Here is a 17,169-nt window from a genome sequence, read left to right on the forward strand (position 1 = left end):
TAAAGAGCCTAGCTGAGCCTCACCTGACTTAAATCCTAGCGGGGTGTTGTTTTGCAACTTGCAAAACACATCTACATCCTGGTTTCCTCAACTGTAAGAAGGCGCTACTGGTAGCTCTGTCCCCTGCAAGGTAACTGAGGCAGGCAAAGACCCTAGTATAGAGCTTGCCTGCAAAACCACCCTCTGAATGTGACTGGGGCTGCTGTAACATTCTAGGACAGATCCCCAGAGGGTGCAGAAGTCTTGTGTATGCGGGGAGTCATGTAAAAATGTGAAATGACTGTTTGGGGATTTCTCTAGGGGGTCCTTTGGAAGGTATGGATTGTAAGGTGACAGGACCTGGGAAAGGCTGTCTGGAGAGCCATTTCTGGAATGGGTGGCTGGATAAGCCATTGGGACCAACTGTGATTTAAGAGGTTTGAGGGGGCATTTTTCTGAGGTCTGAAAGGGGCGCACAGATGTGCAGAGGAGTAGGAGGTGAGCGCAAGGGGCTGGGATCTAAAATTGTATCAGAAAAGCTTTGGAAATGTAGCTCAAGAGAGAGAACTTAGTTTGAGGAGTTGCAATTCACTACCAGAAAGTCCCTTAGGCTGTATCTGTAAAATATATTGCAAATTTGAGCACTTCTCACCTTCCCCGCTGTGGCCACTGCCAGCACCCTGCTAAGGGCCTCTAGTTGGGCCTCCCCCAGACTCCTGGCAGGTCTAACCTGGTCTCCCTGCCTCTATTCTGGTCCTTGCCCTTCCATTTGCCTCACAGTAGACAGTGATTTTTTTAAAAATGCAATCAATTACTGTGGCTTCTTTTCACTCTCAGAATAACCCCCAAATCTTGACTCCATAATCTGGCCCTGCCTAACACCTGGACCTCATCTCTCACCACCACCCCCGGCGCCCCAGTCCACCCCCACTGGCCGCATTTCTGATATACAAACACACCAAGCTCCTCCCTGCATTAGCTGTTCGCTTTGCCTGCAATGCTTTCCCCCCTGTTCTTTGCCCAGCTGGCTCCTTCGGCTGCTCTGGTCTTGATCGAAACATCGCCTTCTCTGATTTCCCAACTGACCTGTTCCCTGACCCTCATGCTCTCTCAGCCACCCTCCATGCCACTGGCGGATTCCCTCTCCTTCACAAAACTCATCACTATCCAAAATGGTCTTGTTTGTGCCTTTGCTTGTTTATAGGGCTGTTGCCAGTCTCCCCTACTAGCCTGAATTGGCCCTGTTTGCCTCATTCATGGCTTTATCCCTAGCACCTAGATCAGTTCCCAGTGCACTGAGGCGCCATAAATTAAGAAGTAATTTACATTTAATTTCCACCAGTAATACATTTCAAACAATTTACTTATATGTCCCAGTGGAAAAAAGAAGAAAGATTAATTTTATTTACATTTAATTGAATATTGATGCATTCTTTGGACGATGGCAATGGGAGAGTAACATTTGAACACAATTTTGTGCGGATAATCTCTTGCTAGAAAATCTGAAATTATATACGGCTCAGAATAAATTAGTTTTACATAGAAAATTAAAAATCCAGAAGCCACAATTGATAGGCTCCTATTTTTAAATATTATGAAAATATAAAATTTAAATATTATAAAAATGTAAAATATAAGCTACAATGTTTCTATAATAAAGGGCTTAGAGTTAGTAAGGGTAAGAATACAACGTCAAAATCTACCTAACCATATTTTCTTTACTGATTTCTTTGAATAATGCAATGGTGCTGAATGTTTATTTGGAGTCTGTTAAAATATGATACTGGGACTTCCCTGGTGGCTCAGTGGTTAAGAATTCGCCTGCCAACGCAGGGGACACGGGTTTGATCCCTAGTCCAGGCAGACCCCAGATGCCGCAGAGCAACTAAGCCCATGTGCCACAGCTACTGAGCCTGTACTCTAGAGCCTGTGAGCCATAACTACTGAGCCCATGAGCCACAACTACTGAGCCTGCGTGCCACAACTACTAAAGCCCACATACCTAGAGCCTGTGCTCCACAACAAGAGAAGCCACTGCAATGAGAAGCCCACACACCACAACGAAGAGTTGCCCCTGCTCGCAGCAAATAGAGAAAGCCCACGCATAGCCACGAAGACCCAACACAGCCAAAAATAAATAAAGTAAAATATAATATTAACATTATCTTGTGTATTAATTGCATTTGACTATTTGTCTTATTTCTGGATTTGATTCAACATTTTTATATTTAAAGATTGTCAATGGAGAGCCCTCTGGGATATAATCATTTTCAATTCACATATGACTAAATTTGGTCATATCTGCTGATTGTGTAAAGAGCTCTTTCTGAGAAGTAAATATTAATGTTGACTGGTTTTGAAAAAAGAACCCTTTGGAGCACCTCTTCTTTTTTCCATTTTTAGACACCTCTGTTAGCTGCTTTAACACTTGGTTGGAAGTGTTTTTAAAGGAGCTTGTGAAGATTTGGAAAAGATTTTATTTTTAATATCCCAGATTGCATCCTCTGCATCGGGTTGGTTTTGTTACATGTGCTCCATCTGTCTTGAAGATATGGAAAACTTGGTAGGGGAAAAATGGAAAGGGCAAAACTGTTTCCCTAGCTCTACAAAATGTCTAAAAATGACTTCACATGTAAAATCTAGAGCATGGATTCCTTCAGTTAGAACTTTCCCACACTATCCAGGTACCTGGCACTCAACCTTCCCAAGCGGGGAAAGGAGAAATTGTTTAGTTACTCCCTGGTTAGAAAGTTTGCAAGGTTGAATGCCTTTTACACAATCTCTACTTTGTACAACTTCAGTAAGATTTCTTACCATTTTAGGTGAATTCAATTAAACATGTGGATTGATTCTTTTATTATGAATATCCTTAAAAAAGAATATAATCAATTTACTTGCTGGCTACGGTTGATCTGGGATTTCTGATATCTTTCTTTAATGTTTCACGCTTAGTACTGGATAAAAAACTTTGAAAAACAAAACAAAACAGAACGTTTCTTTGCCTATCCCCAGCTGCACCTGACAGTGAAAGAAGCTGAAATCTTACTCTTCACTGGACATTACATCCAATTTCAAGCTTCTATTATCTTTTTTAAAAGCTATTAGAGAATGCTTAGTAAAGATTTTGTTTCTCTGAAGGTCAGCCTGTTATATTTGTAATTGGAGCACTTCATGGATTGGGTGTCTGGGAGATCTAAGTGCTTTTATCCATCCTACCATTGTTTAACATGATATTTATGTGTTTACTGAGTGTCTTGTAGCTTTAGAATGTGGATTTCTGGAGACTCAAGATCTTTTATGATGTGTGTAGCACCAAATAAAATATGGATCCTTCAGTATCATCTCAAAACGGACTTTAATCTGGAGCTATAGAGTGGCACTCCTTTGGTGTGTGTTTATCTGCAAATTATTCTTTGAACAGAATCAAACCTTCAGGGACTTCCCAGATGGCGCAGTGGTTAAGACTCCGCCCTCCCAATGCAGGGGGCCCGGGTTCCATCCCAGGTCAAGGAACTAGATCCCGCACGCTGCAGCTAAAGAGCCCTCATGCCACAAAGGAGATTCTGCGTGCCGCAACTAAGACCCAGCGCAGCCAAATAAATAAATAGATAGATAAATAAATAGATAGATAAATAAATAAATATTAAGAAAAAAAAAGAATCAAACCTTCAGCAAGCAAAACTCACAGCCCCCAACATTATGAACCTGCTGAATTGAAATGATACTAAAATCCTGGTTTGTTAATTTGGGGAGGATTATTATTTTAGAGTTATTATAAGTAAAGTATTTTCAAGCAAAAGGAGACTATTGGAGAAGGTGATACTTAAACATCATGTGATATTTAAAGCTGGCTTTGCAGTTTCCAAATCATCACCCAAGATGATAAATGTATGCATCAGTGCCTAACCCACATAATATCAAATTTTCTCATGTCCTATGACTCATCTGAGAGCTCTACTCAGTTGCCATCAATATCTCCTATCTTGTTACAAGCCCTTGTCATCACCTAGAACTGCTTCACCTCTGAAATCTTGAACTTTGAAATTCTACTCTGACCTCAACTCTATACCCTTCCTTCCCCTCCACCTTCATCCCACCCATCTTCAGTCTTACCAAGGCATCAGCCTTCAATCTGCCTGTATAACAGCCCCCAGCCCTCTTGGATTTAAGAACACTTTAGGGTACTCTCCTCATCAGACACAACCTCCCCACTCCTCTGACGGGCTGGCACAGCCAATCAACAAATCCTCAGTCTTGCATCTTTGGCCCCTGAGCATTACAAGAGAAGATCACATAATGCATAATTATGCAGTCAGGTGCTAACACAAATTTTGATTTCAAACCTCAACTGAGTGCACAAGACCATCTGGAGTTCTTTGATCATTCCTAGGTGGTTCCCTGTATAAGCTACCTGACCTGAGACATGTAGGACTGGATAACATGAATTACAGACACTTAGCACGGCGTCAACTTCTTATTCAAAATATATAAAGTTCATTTTCTCCCCATGGATTTCATGTGAGCCAAAATTTCCCCATTTGTTTGTGTTTCCTCTTATTTTTGTTTTCTTTTGCATTTTACAAATCTCCTCTTGGAGTGATTAAAGAGTTTAGAGGAGTATCAAAGAGTTTCAGATGATCACAAGATATTTACTACAGAGCTACTGTGTGCCAAACAGTGTTTTAGGTGCCGGGGATGCAGCAGTGAACAAAATAAACAACTCTGTCCTCATAGAGTCTATATTTTAGTAGCAAGGGACAGAAAACAAGCAAATCAGTAAAATTATACTATGTCAGAAAGTGACAGGTGGGACTGCAGAGTCCTGGAGTGGTTGTGCAGGCTGGGAGGTACGCTACGGAAAGGCTGCTCTGTGCACGAGGGGCAAGCATGAGCCAGACTGCCTGGATTCAAATCCGAGGTCTGGCACTCACTACATGTGTGACCCTGGGCAAGTTACCTAACCTCTCTGTGACTCAGTTTCCCAGCCCATAAAATGAAGAATTTCATAGTGCAAACATCATAGGTTTGTTATGAGGATTAAAGAACTTAATACACACATAGCATTTCCCCTGGTAAGCACTACATAATTGTCAATGATTTTATTTTATATAGTTGTCTCTCCACTGCCCCTACCCTCACATTCACAGCCCGTGCACTAGAGGCAGAAATAGGTTCACCATGAAGGGAAAGCCCATCACTTCCTGAGCCCTGAGAGAGGCCCTAGCAATGTGTTCATGTGGTGCTTTTGTCAAGTTTGCAAAAGTAAGGTATTTTAATAGCAATTGGTTAAGATGCTGTCTGTTTCCATATGTTCCCCTTGTGTCAGGTAGCCTGGAAGCAGCTGTCGGCATTTGGGGCTCCAGTGGAGAGGAAGTTGAAGGCATTAGTTTGGATTTAGTGGGGAACATCTATGTGGTTTGGTCGCTCCCATATTGATCTCAGTTATTGCTGTTCATCCTGGTGTAGAAGAAGCTCCCAGGATTCCTACCACCCGCTGTGCCATCTGTGCAAGCAGGACATGGTGATAGGAATGTGTCCCATTAGAGGCTGGCAGCAGGGGTGTGGGGATAGAGGGGGAAACAGGGTTTGAAATGTACAAAGCCAGAAGTTAGTCTGTGGAAAGTTCTTGTAATCCTCTTATATATAAAATAAGTAGAGGATTTGGTTCTCAGGACATAGTCAAAACAGAAGTTTTTCCCTGTCAGGAACATACTAGATAATGTGGCATTAATTAATTAGTAATGCACTGTTATGAACTGAATACTTGTCCCCCCTCAATTCATATGCTGAAGCCCTAACCCACAATGTGATCGTATTTGGAGATGGGGCCTCGGGGAGGTCCTTAGATCTAGACGAGGTCATGAGGATGGGGTCCTCATGATGGAATTAGTGACCTTATAAGAAGATACCAGGGAGCTTGCTTTCTTTCTCTCAGCCATGTGAGGACACAGCAAGTAGGCAGTCATCTGCAAACCAGGGAGAGGCCTCTCACCAGAACTCAACTATGCTAGTACCTGATCTCAGAATTCCCAGCCTCCAGAACTGTGAGAAATAAACGTCTATTCTTTAAGCCACTAGGTCTATGGTATTTTGTTATAGTAGCCTGAGTCAGCTAAAACATACATTACGCAGGTGTTTTTTTTTTCTTTTTTAATGGGAATTCGGTTAGATAAAATTATAATTCCTGAATTTGCAGAGCAGAATCCTATAGCAGTACTACAAACAGCAGGTAAGTCTGTGTGTGAAGATGCAAGCTTTACGTATCCCACCAGTCAATATTAAAAAAACAAATTCAACCAACCACATTAGAAGAAATAGTGAATTATCCTTCTACTCTCTCTTTAGGAAATATTACACAAGTATTGTCATAGAGATGATCAGAGTTTATAGCCAAATATATAGGGGAAAAAAGTATTGCAGAAGTGTGCCAGTTGATAACTATAAACCATATTGTTTTCTGACTTTTATAGGGTTTGTGGTATTTATCTGTTTTTTAAAAATGTATAATTTGTGTGATTTCTTTTCTCGTTCTAAATAAATGTTTACTTTGTCCCTACTTTTGAGTTGGTGAATTTGGTGTTCTTCTTCGTAAACAGGCCCTCCCCACAAACTGCACACATTTCAGGTCCACAAGCCGTGGATCCACTTCTGTCTGGAGGAAAGAGGAATGAGGGAATGCCTTTGTTTCTTCTCATCTCATCCAGACTCAGCTGTACGTTCTGTTATAGTCAATATCTCCTCTCATGGAAGAGGAACAGATGGCCCTTCTCCTTCCATCCACCTGTGCCCTCGTGGCCCCTGGTCTCCTCCCCCCCCCACCACCTCGGGATTCTGTCTCTCCACTGACCTCCCCACTCTTGGATGGCCAAGCTCTTCCTCTCCACTGGGTCTTCCCTGTCAGACCAGAGACATGCTCAAAAATGTCATCCCTTGATTCTGGCCACACCACTCCCTGCCTACCTCTTTCTCAGAGGCTTCCCAATTCCTCCCCCTATTTCCCCCCTCCAACTAAATGTCTTGAAAGAGAAGCCCATATATATGGCTCCTACATCCTCATTCCTCAATTCTCTGAGATCTGGCTCCTCGCAGCTTTGGGGTACTGTCCCATAGAGTCACCACTGCCTGACTCTGTGGCCTCTGAATAGTCTGAGTCCGATTTGGCCTCTTGCTGCGTCTGACAATGTTGACACAACTCTCTCCTGCATCCTTTCTGCCCTGGCTCCTCAAGTCAGTTCTCCTCCCTCCATTCTGACCACTTGACCTTGCTCTCTTTCGTCACCCCCTCTCCCTCCTCAGTTCCCGTAGATACTGCCTTACACATAATCTGCCTGGATATGCTTGTTTATTCTTTTTTTTTTTCTTTTCATGTTGAGTTCTTTCTCTTCTTTTGGCTATTCAATCATAGTAGTTGAGAGGGATATACTTGCTTATTTTGTAATGAGTCTATGCCATTGATTCTGAAATGAGTCTATTCCCATGGTTACTCCTGAACTCTGTAGCCATATTTCCCACTCTCCACCTGACAGCTCCAACTGCTTGTACTATGGGCTTCTCATACCCAGCATCTTCACAAATGAAAACTTTCATCATCATCCTCTCCAAACGTCTCCTCCCTCCTTGTTCTTTGTGGTGGGAGGTGTCACCGTCAATCACCCAGTCACTCAGCCAGGTATTCTTTTTTTGCTGTACGCAGGCCTCTCACTGTTGTGGCCTCTCCCGTTGCAGAGCACAGGCTCCGGACGCACAGGCTCAGCGGCCATAGCTCGTGGGCCCAGCTGCTCCGTGGCATGTGGGACCTTCCCGGACCAGGGCACAAACTCGTGTCCCCTGCATCGGCAGGTGGACTCTCAACCACTGCGCCACCAGGGAAGCCCAAGCCAGGTATTCTTGGAGTCTCCTTGTTTTCCTCCTTCTCCCTCACTCCTCCTCTTTGATCATTAACAAGCATTATTTATTTTAGCTTTAAGTCAGGTGTTCTTAAAACTTTTTCATCATTAAACCTCTTGGCAATATGGTAAAGACTTTGGATTGCTCCTCAGAGTAATGCTTTTTAATGCATAACCAAAAGGCAAAGTGAGGAAAAAAACAAAGCTGGAGGCATAACCCTTCCAGACTTCAGACTACAGTAAAAAGTTACAGTAATCAAAACAGTGTGGTATTGGCACAAAAACAGACATATAGATTACTGGGACAGAATAGAGAACCCAGGGCTTCCCTGGTGGCGCAGTGGTTGAGAGTCCGCCTGCCGATGCAGGGAACACAGGTTCATGCCCTGGTCTGGGAGGATCCCACATGCCGTGGAGCAGCTGGGCCCGTGAGCCAGGGCCACTGAGCCTGCATGTCCGGAGCCTGTGCTCCACAACGGGAGAGGCCACAACAGTGAGAGGCCCATGTACCACAAAAAAAAAAAAAAGAATAGAGAACCCAGAAATAAACCCACGTACCTACCATCAATTAATCTATGGCAAAGGAGGCAAGAATATACAATGAGAAAAGATAGTTTCTTCAGTAAGTGGTTTTGGGGAAGCGAGACAACTACATGTAACTCAATGAAATTAGAACACTCCCTCACATCATATACAAAAATAAACTCAAAATGGTTTAAAGACCTAAATATAAGACATGACATCATAAAACTCCTAGAAGAGAACATGGGCAAAACATTCCCTGACAGAATCACAGCAATATTTTCTTAGATCAGTCTCTCTTACTTTTCTTTGATCAGAAGAAATAAAAGCAAAAATAGACAAATGGGACCTATTCACACTTAATTGCTTTTGCACAGCAGAGGAAACCAGAAATAAAATGAAAAGACAACCTATGAGAAATGCTTACAAATGATGTGACTGACAAGGGGTTAATATCCAAAATATACAAACAGCTCATACAACTCAATATTGAAAACACAAAAAACCCAATCAAAAAATGGGCAGAAGACCTAAATAGACATTTTTCCAAAGAAGACATACAGATGGCTAAGAGGCACATGAAAAGATACACAGCATCACTAATTATTAGAGAAATGCAAATCAAAACTACAATGAGGCATCACCTCACACAGGTCAGAATGGCTATCATCAAAAAATCTACAAACAATAAATGCTGGAGAGGGTGTGGACAAAAGAGAACTCTCCTGCACTGTTGGTGGAATGTAAACTGGTGCAACCACTATGGAAAATAGTATGGAGAGGAGATCGTAGGGAAGATGGTGGAAGAGTAAGACGCGGAGATCACCTTCCTCCCCACAGATACACCAGAAATACATCTACACGTGGAACAACTCCTACAGAACACCTACTGAACGCTGGCAGAAGACCTCAGACCTCCCAGAAGGCAAGAAAGTCCACACGTACCTGGGTAGGGCAAAAGAAAAAAGAATAAAGAGAGACAAAAGGATAGGGATGGGACCTGCACCAGTGGGAGGGAGCTGTGAAGGAGGAAACGTTTCCACACACTAGGAAGCCCCTTCGCGGGCGGAGACTGCGGGTGGCGGAGGGGGAAGCTTCGGAGCCGCGGAGGAGAGTACAGCAACGGGGTGCGGAGGGCAAAGTGGAGAGATTCCCGCACAGAGGATCGGTGCTGACCAGCACTCACTAGCCCGAGAGGCTTGTCTGCTCACCCGCCGGGGCAGGCGGGGCTGGGAGCTGAGGCTCAGGCTTCGGTCAGAGTGCAGGGAGAGGACTGGGGTTGGCAGCGTGAACACAGCCTGCAGGGGGTTAGTGCACCACGGCTAGCCGGGAGGGAGTCCGGGGAAAAGTCTGGACCTGCCAAAGAGGCAAGAGACTTTTTCTTCCCTCCTTGTTTCCTGGTGCGTGAGGAGAGGGGATTAAGAGCACTGCTTAAAGGAGCTCCAGAGACGGGCGCCACGGCTAACAGCGCGGACCCCAGAGACGGGCATGAGATGATAAGGCTGCTGCTGTCGCCACCAAGAAGCCTGTGTGTGAGCACAGGTCACTATCCACACCTCCCCTCCCAGGAGCCTGCACAGCCCACCACTGCCACGGTCCGTGATCCAGGGACAACTCCCCCGGGAGAACTCACTGGCGCGCCTCAGGCTGGCGCAACGTCATGCCGGCCTCTGCCGCCGCAGGCTCGCCCCGCACTCCGTGCCCCTCCCTCCCCCTGGCCTGAGTGAGCCAGAGTCCCTGAAGGAGCTGCTCCTTTAACCCCGTCCTGTCTGAGCGAAGAACAGACGCCCTCCAGCGACCTACACGCAGAGGCGGGGCCAAATCCAAAGTTGAGCCCTGGGAGCTGTGAGAACAAAGAAGAGAAAGGGAAATCTCTCCCAGCAGCCTCAGAAGCAGCGGATTAAAGCTCCACAATCAACTTGATGTACCCTGCATCTGTGGAATACATGAATAGACAACGAATCATCCCAAATTGAGGAGGTGGGCTTTGAGAGCAAGATTTATGAATTTTTCCCCTTTTCTTCTTTTTGTGAGTGTGTATGTGTATGCTTCTGTGTGAGATTTTGTCTCTATAGGTTTGCTTCCACCATTTGTCCTAGGGTTCTATCCGTCCTTTTTATTTTTTTTCCTTCAAATTTTTTTTTTTGGTTTTCCTTAATAATTATTTTTATTTTAATAACTTTATTTTATTTTACTTTATCTTCCTTCTTTCTTTCTTTCTTTCTTTCCTTCCTTCCCTCCCTCCCCCCCTCCCTCCCTCCTTTCTTTCTTACTTGCTTACTTACTTACTTACTACTTTTTCTCCCTTTTATTCTAGCCGTGTGGATGAAAGGTGCTGCAGCCAGGAGTGAGTGCTGTGCCTCTGAAGTGGGAGAGACAATTTCAGGACACTGGTCCACAAGAGACCTCCCAGCTCCACATAATATCAAACAGTGAAAATCTCCCAGAGATCTCCATCTCAACACCAGCACCCAGCTTCACTCAACGACCCGCAAGATACAGTGCTAGACACCATATGCCAAACAACTAGCAAGACAGGAACACAACCCCACCCATTAGCAGAGAGGCTGCCTAAAATCATAATAAGTCCACAGGCACCCCAAAACACACCACCAGACGTGGACCTGCCCACCAGAAAGACAAGATCCAGCCTCATCTACCAGAACACAGGCATTAGTCCCCTCCACCAGGAAGCCTACACAACCCACTGAACCAACTTTAGCCACTGGGGACAGACACCAAAAACAATGGGAACTATGAACCTGCAGCCTGCAAAAAGGAGACCCCCAAACACAGTAATATAAGCAAAATGAGAAGACAGAAAAACACACAGCAGATGAAGGAGCAAGATAAAAACCCACCAGACCTAACAAATGAAGAGGAAATAGGCAGTCTACCTGAAAAACAATTCAGAATAATGATAGTAAAGATGATCCAAAATCTTGGAAATAGAATGGACAAAATGCAAGAAACATTTAAGAAGGACCTAGAAGAACTAAAGATGAAACAAGCAACGATGAACAACACAGTAAATGAAATTAAAAATACTCTAGATGGGATCAATAGCAGAATAATTGAGGCAGAAGAACGGACAAGTGACCTGGCAGATAAAATAGTGGAAATAACTACCGCAGAGCAGAATAAAGAATGAAAAGAACTGAGGACAGTCTCACAGACCTCTGGGACAACATTAAATGCACCAACATTCGATAGGGGTTCCAGAAGAAAAAGAGAAAAAGAAAGGGACTGAGAAAATATTTGAAGAGATTATAGTTGAAAACTTCCCTAATATGGGAAAGGAAATAGTTAATCAAGTCCAGGAAGTACAGAGAGTCCCATACAGGATAAATCCAAGGAGAAATACGCCAAGACACATCTTAATCAAACTGTCAAAAATTAAATACAAAGAAAACATATTAAAAGCAGCAAGGGAAAAACAACCAATAACACACAAGGGGATCCCCATAAGGTTAACAGCTGATCTTTCACCAGAAACTCTGCAAGCCAGAAGGGACTGGCACGACATATTTAAAGTGATGAAGGAGAAAAACGTACAACCAAGACTACTCTACCCAGCAAGGATCTCATTCAGATTTGATGGAGAAATTAAAACCTTTACAGACAAGGAAAAGCTGAGAGAGCTCAGCACCACCAAACCAGCTTTACAACAAATGCTAAAGGAACTTCTCTAGGCAACAAACACAAGAGAAGGAAAAGACCTACAATAACGAACCCAAAACAATTAAGAAAATGGGAATAGGAACATACATATCAATAATTACCTTAAATGTAAATGGACTAAATGCTCCCACCAAAAGACACAGATTGGCTGAATGGATACAAAAACAATACCCATATATATGCTGTCTACAAGAGACCCACTTCAGACCTAGAGACACATACAGACAGAAAGTAAGGGGATGGAAAAAGATATGCCATGCAAATGGAAACCAAAAGAAAGCCGGAGTAGCAATTCTCATATCAGACAAAATAGGCTTTAAAAGAAAGACTATTAGAAGAAACAAAAAAAGACACTACATAATGATCAAGGGATCGATCCAAGAAGAAGATATAACAATTGTAAATATTTATGCACCCAACATAGGAGCACCTCAATACATAAGGCAAATACCAACAGCCATAAAAGGGGAAATTGACAGTAACACATTCATAGTAGGGGACTTCAACACCCCACTTTCACCAATGGACAGATCATCCAAAATGAAAATAAATAAGGAAACACAAGCTTTTTTTTTTTTTTTTTTTTTGCGGTACATGGGCCTCTCACTGCTGTGGCCTCTCCCGTTGCGGAGCGCAGGCTCAGCGGCCATGGCTCACGGGCCCAGCCACTCCGCGGCATGTGGGATCTTCCCGGACCGGGGCATGAACCCGTGTCCCCCACATCGGCAGGCGGACTCTCAACCACTGCGCCACCAGGGAAGCCCTGAAACACAAGCTTTAAATGATACATTAAACAAGATGGACTTAATTGATATTTATAGGACATTCCATCCAAAAACAACAGAATACGCATTTTTCTCAAGTGCTCATGGAACACTGTCCAGGATAGATTATATCTTGGGTCACAAATCAAGCCTTGGTAAATTTAAGAAAATTGAAATTGTATCAAGTATCTTTTCCAACCACAACGCTATGAGACTAGATATCAATTACAGGAAAAGATCTGTAAAAAATACAAACACATGGAGGATAAAAAATACAATACTTAATAACAAAGTGATCACTGAGGAAATCAAAGAGGAAATCAAAAAATACCTAGAAACAAATGACAATGTAGACACGACAACCCAAAACCTATGGCATGCAGCAAAAGCAGTTCTAAGAGGGAAGTTTATAGCAATACAATCCTACCTTAAGAAACAGGAAACATCTCAAACAACCTAACCTTGTACCTAAAGCAATTAGAGAAAGAAGAACAAAAAAACCCCAAAGTTAGCAGAAGGAAAGAAATCATAAAAATCAGATCAGAAATAAATGAAAAAGAAATGAAGGAAACGAGAGCAAAGATCAATAAAACTAAAAGCTGGTTCTTAGAGAAGATAAACAAAATTGATAAACCATTAGCCAGACTCATCAAGAAAAAAAGGGAGAAGACTCAAATCAATAGAATTACAAATGAAAAAGGAGAAGTAACAACTGACACTGCAGAAATACAAAAGATCATGAGAGAGTACTACAATCAACTGTATGCCAATAAAATGGACAACCTGGAAGAAATGGACAAATTCTTAGAAAAACACAGCCTGCCAAGACTGAATCAGGAAGAAATAGAAAATATGAACAGACCAATCACAAGCACTGAAATTGAAACTGTGATTAAAAATCTTCCAACAAACAAAAGCCCAGGACCAGATGGCTTCACAGGTGAATTCTACCAAATATTTAGAGAAGAGCTAACACCTATCCTTCTCAAACTCTTCCAAAATACAGCAGAGGGAGGAACACTCCCAAACTCATTTTACCAGGCCACCATCACCTTGATACAAAAACCAGACAAGGATGTCACAAAGAAAGAAAACTACAGGCCAATATCACTGATGAACATAGATGCAAAAATCCTCAACAAAATACTAGCAAACAGAATCCAACAGCATATTAAAAGGATCATACACCATGATCAAGTGGGGTTTATTCCAGGAATGCAAGGATTCTTCAATATATGCAAATCAGTCAACGTGATACACCACATTAACAAATTGAAGGAGAAAAACCATATGATCATCTCAATAGATCCAGAGAAAGCTTTTGACAAAATTCAACACCCATTTATGATAAAAACCCTGCAGAAAGTAGGCATAGAGGGAACTTTCCTCAACATAATAAAGGCCATATATGACAAATCCACAGCCAACATCGTCCTCAATGGTGAAAAACTGAAAGCATTTCCACTAAGATCAGGAGCAAGACAAGGTTGCCCACTCTCACCACTCTTATTCAACATAGTTTTGGAAGTTTTAGCCACAGCAATCAGAGAAGAAAAGGAAATAAAAGGAATCCAAATTGGAAAAGAAGAAGTAAAGCTGTCACTGTTTGCAGATGACATGATACTATACATAGAGAATCCTAAATATGCTACCAGAAAACTACTAGAGCTAATCAATGAATTTGGTAAAGTAGCAGGATACAAAATTAATGCACAGAAATCTCTGGCATTCCTATACACTAATGATGAAAAATCTGAAAGTGAGATCAAGAAAACACTCCCATTTACCACTGCAACAAAAAGAATAAAATATCTAGGAATAAACCTACCTAAGGAGACAAAAGACCTGTATGCAGAAAATTATAAGACGCTGATGAAAGAAATTAAAGATGATACAAATAGATGGAGAGATATACCGTGTTCTTGGACTGGAAGAATCAACATTGTGAAAATAACTCTACTACCCAAAGCAATCTACAGATTCAATGCAATCCCTATCAAACTACCAGTGGCATTTTTCACAGAACTAGAACAAAAAATTTCACAATTTGTATGAAAACACGAAAGACCCCGAATAGCCAAAGCTATCTTGAGAACAAAAAACGGAGCTGGAGGAATCAGGCTCCCTGCCTTCAGACTATACTACAAAGCTACAGTAATCAAGACAGTATGGTACTGGCACAAAACAGAAAGATAGATCAATGGAACAGGATAGAAAGCCCAGAGATAAACCCACGCACATATGGTCACCTTATCTTTGATAAAGGAGGCAGGAATGTACAGTGGAGAAAGGACAGCCTCTTCAATAAGTGGTGCTGGGAAAACTGGACAGGTACATGTAAAAGTATGAGATTAGATCACTCCCTAACACCATACACAAAAATAAGCTCAAAATGGATTAAAGACCTAAATGTAAGGCCAGAAACTATCAAACTCTTAGAGGAAAACATACGCAGAACACTCTATGACATAAATCACAGCAAGATCCTTTTTGACCCACCTCCTAGAGAAATGGAAATAAAAACAAAAATAAACAAATGGGACCTAATGAAACTTCAAAGCTTTTGCACAGCAAAGGAAACCATAAAGAAGACCAAAAGACAACCCTCAGAATGGGAGAAAATATTTGCAAATGAAGCAACTGACAAAGGATTAGTCTCCAAAATTTACAAGCAGCTCATGCAGCTCAATAACAGAAAAACAAACAACCCAATCCAGAAGAGCTAAATAGAGATTTCTCCAAAGAAGATATACAGACTGCCAACAAACACATGAAAGAATGCTCAACATCATTAATCAGTAGAGAAATGCAAATCAAAACTACAATGAGATATCATCTCACACCAGTCAGAATGGCCATCATCAAAAAATCTAGAAACAATAAATGCTGGAGAGGGTGTGGAGAAAAGGGAACACTCTTGCACTGCTGGTGGGAATGTGAATTGGTACAGCCACTATGGAGAACAGTATGGAGGTTCTTTAAAAAACTACAAATAGAACTACCATATGACCCAGCAATCCCACTACTGGGCATATACCCTGAGAAAACCATAATTCAAAAAGAGTCATGTAGCAAAATGGTCATTGCAGCTCTATTTACAATAGCCCGGAGATGGAAACAACCTAAGTGTCCATCATCGGATGAATGGATAAAGAAGATGTGGCACATATATACAATGGAATATTACTCAGCCATAAAAAGAAACGAAATTGAGCTATTTGTAATGAGGTGGATAGACCTAGAGTCTGTCATACAGAGTGAAGTAAGTCAGAAAGAGAAAGACAAATACCGTATGCTAACACATATATATGGAATTTAAGAAAAAAAATGTCATGAAGAACCTAGGGGTAAGACAGGAATAAAGATACAGACCTACTAGAGAATGGACTTGAGGATATGGGGAGGGGGAAGGGTAAGCTGTGACAAAGCGAGAGAGTGGCATGGACATATTTACACTACCAAACGTAAAATAGATAGCTAGTGGGAAGCAGCTGCATAGCACAGGGAGATCAGCTAGGTGCTTTGTGACCACCTAGAGGGGTGGGATAGGGAGGGTGGGAGGGAGGGAGACGCAAGAGGGAAGAGATATGGGAACATATGTATATGTATAACTGATTCACTTTGTTATAAAGCAGAAACTAACACACCATTGTAAAGCAATTATACCCCAATAAAGATGTTAAAAAAAATTTAAAAAATAAAACATAAAAAGGAGAAAAGAAAAGAAAAAAAAAGCGTTGGCTATGGGGGCGGGGGCGGAGTTTAGGCTGTGGTGGGGAGTTGTGGAACTTAGGCAGGGGCAGGACGTCCGCCTCACTTCTTGAGTTACCCAAGGTTACCAAGGTTTAGAGGTGAGGGCTCTGGAGCCTCAGTTCAAATCCTGGCTCCAACGCCCTTCACTGCATGGCTTTTGAAAAATCCCTCCACCCTTCTGTGTCTCAGGGACCTCAGCTTTAAAATGGAGCCACAGGAGTACTTGCCCCGCAGGTTGTGAGACCTAAGTGATATACATGTGAAAGGTTCAGAGCAGGGCCACGGTGTACCTAAAAGCTCAATAGCAGAGGGACCTTGTTATTATTTCACTTTTCCTTCACAGGGAATATCCTTCCTCCTGTTCTCTGCTTCTCCAGCTGGCCCTTTAACACTCAGCTCGGGCATTTCCAGGTCCTGGAAAGTTTCACGACCAGGGCTGGGCGGTGCTGGGCCCTGGGCTCTATGGCGCCCCCCCCACCCCCCCCCACCCCCCCCCCCACCCCCGCCTGCTTGTCTCACCGAAACTCACCACTTGCCTTTGTTCTGGTCGAGAATGTGTGGTCCTCCCTGCAGGGACTGTGGCT

Source organism: Orcinus orca, chromosome 2 (genome assembly GCF_937001465.1).
Source record: "Orcinus orca chromosome 2, mOrcOrc1.1, whole genome shotgun sequence".
NCBI lineage: Eukaryota > Metazoa > Chordata > Mammalia > Artiodactyla > Delphinidae > Orcinus > Orcinus orca.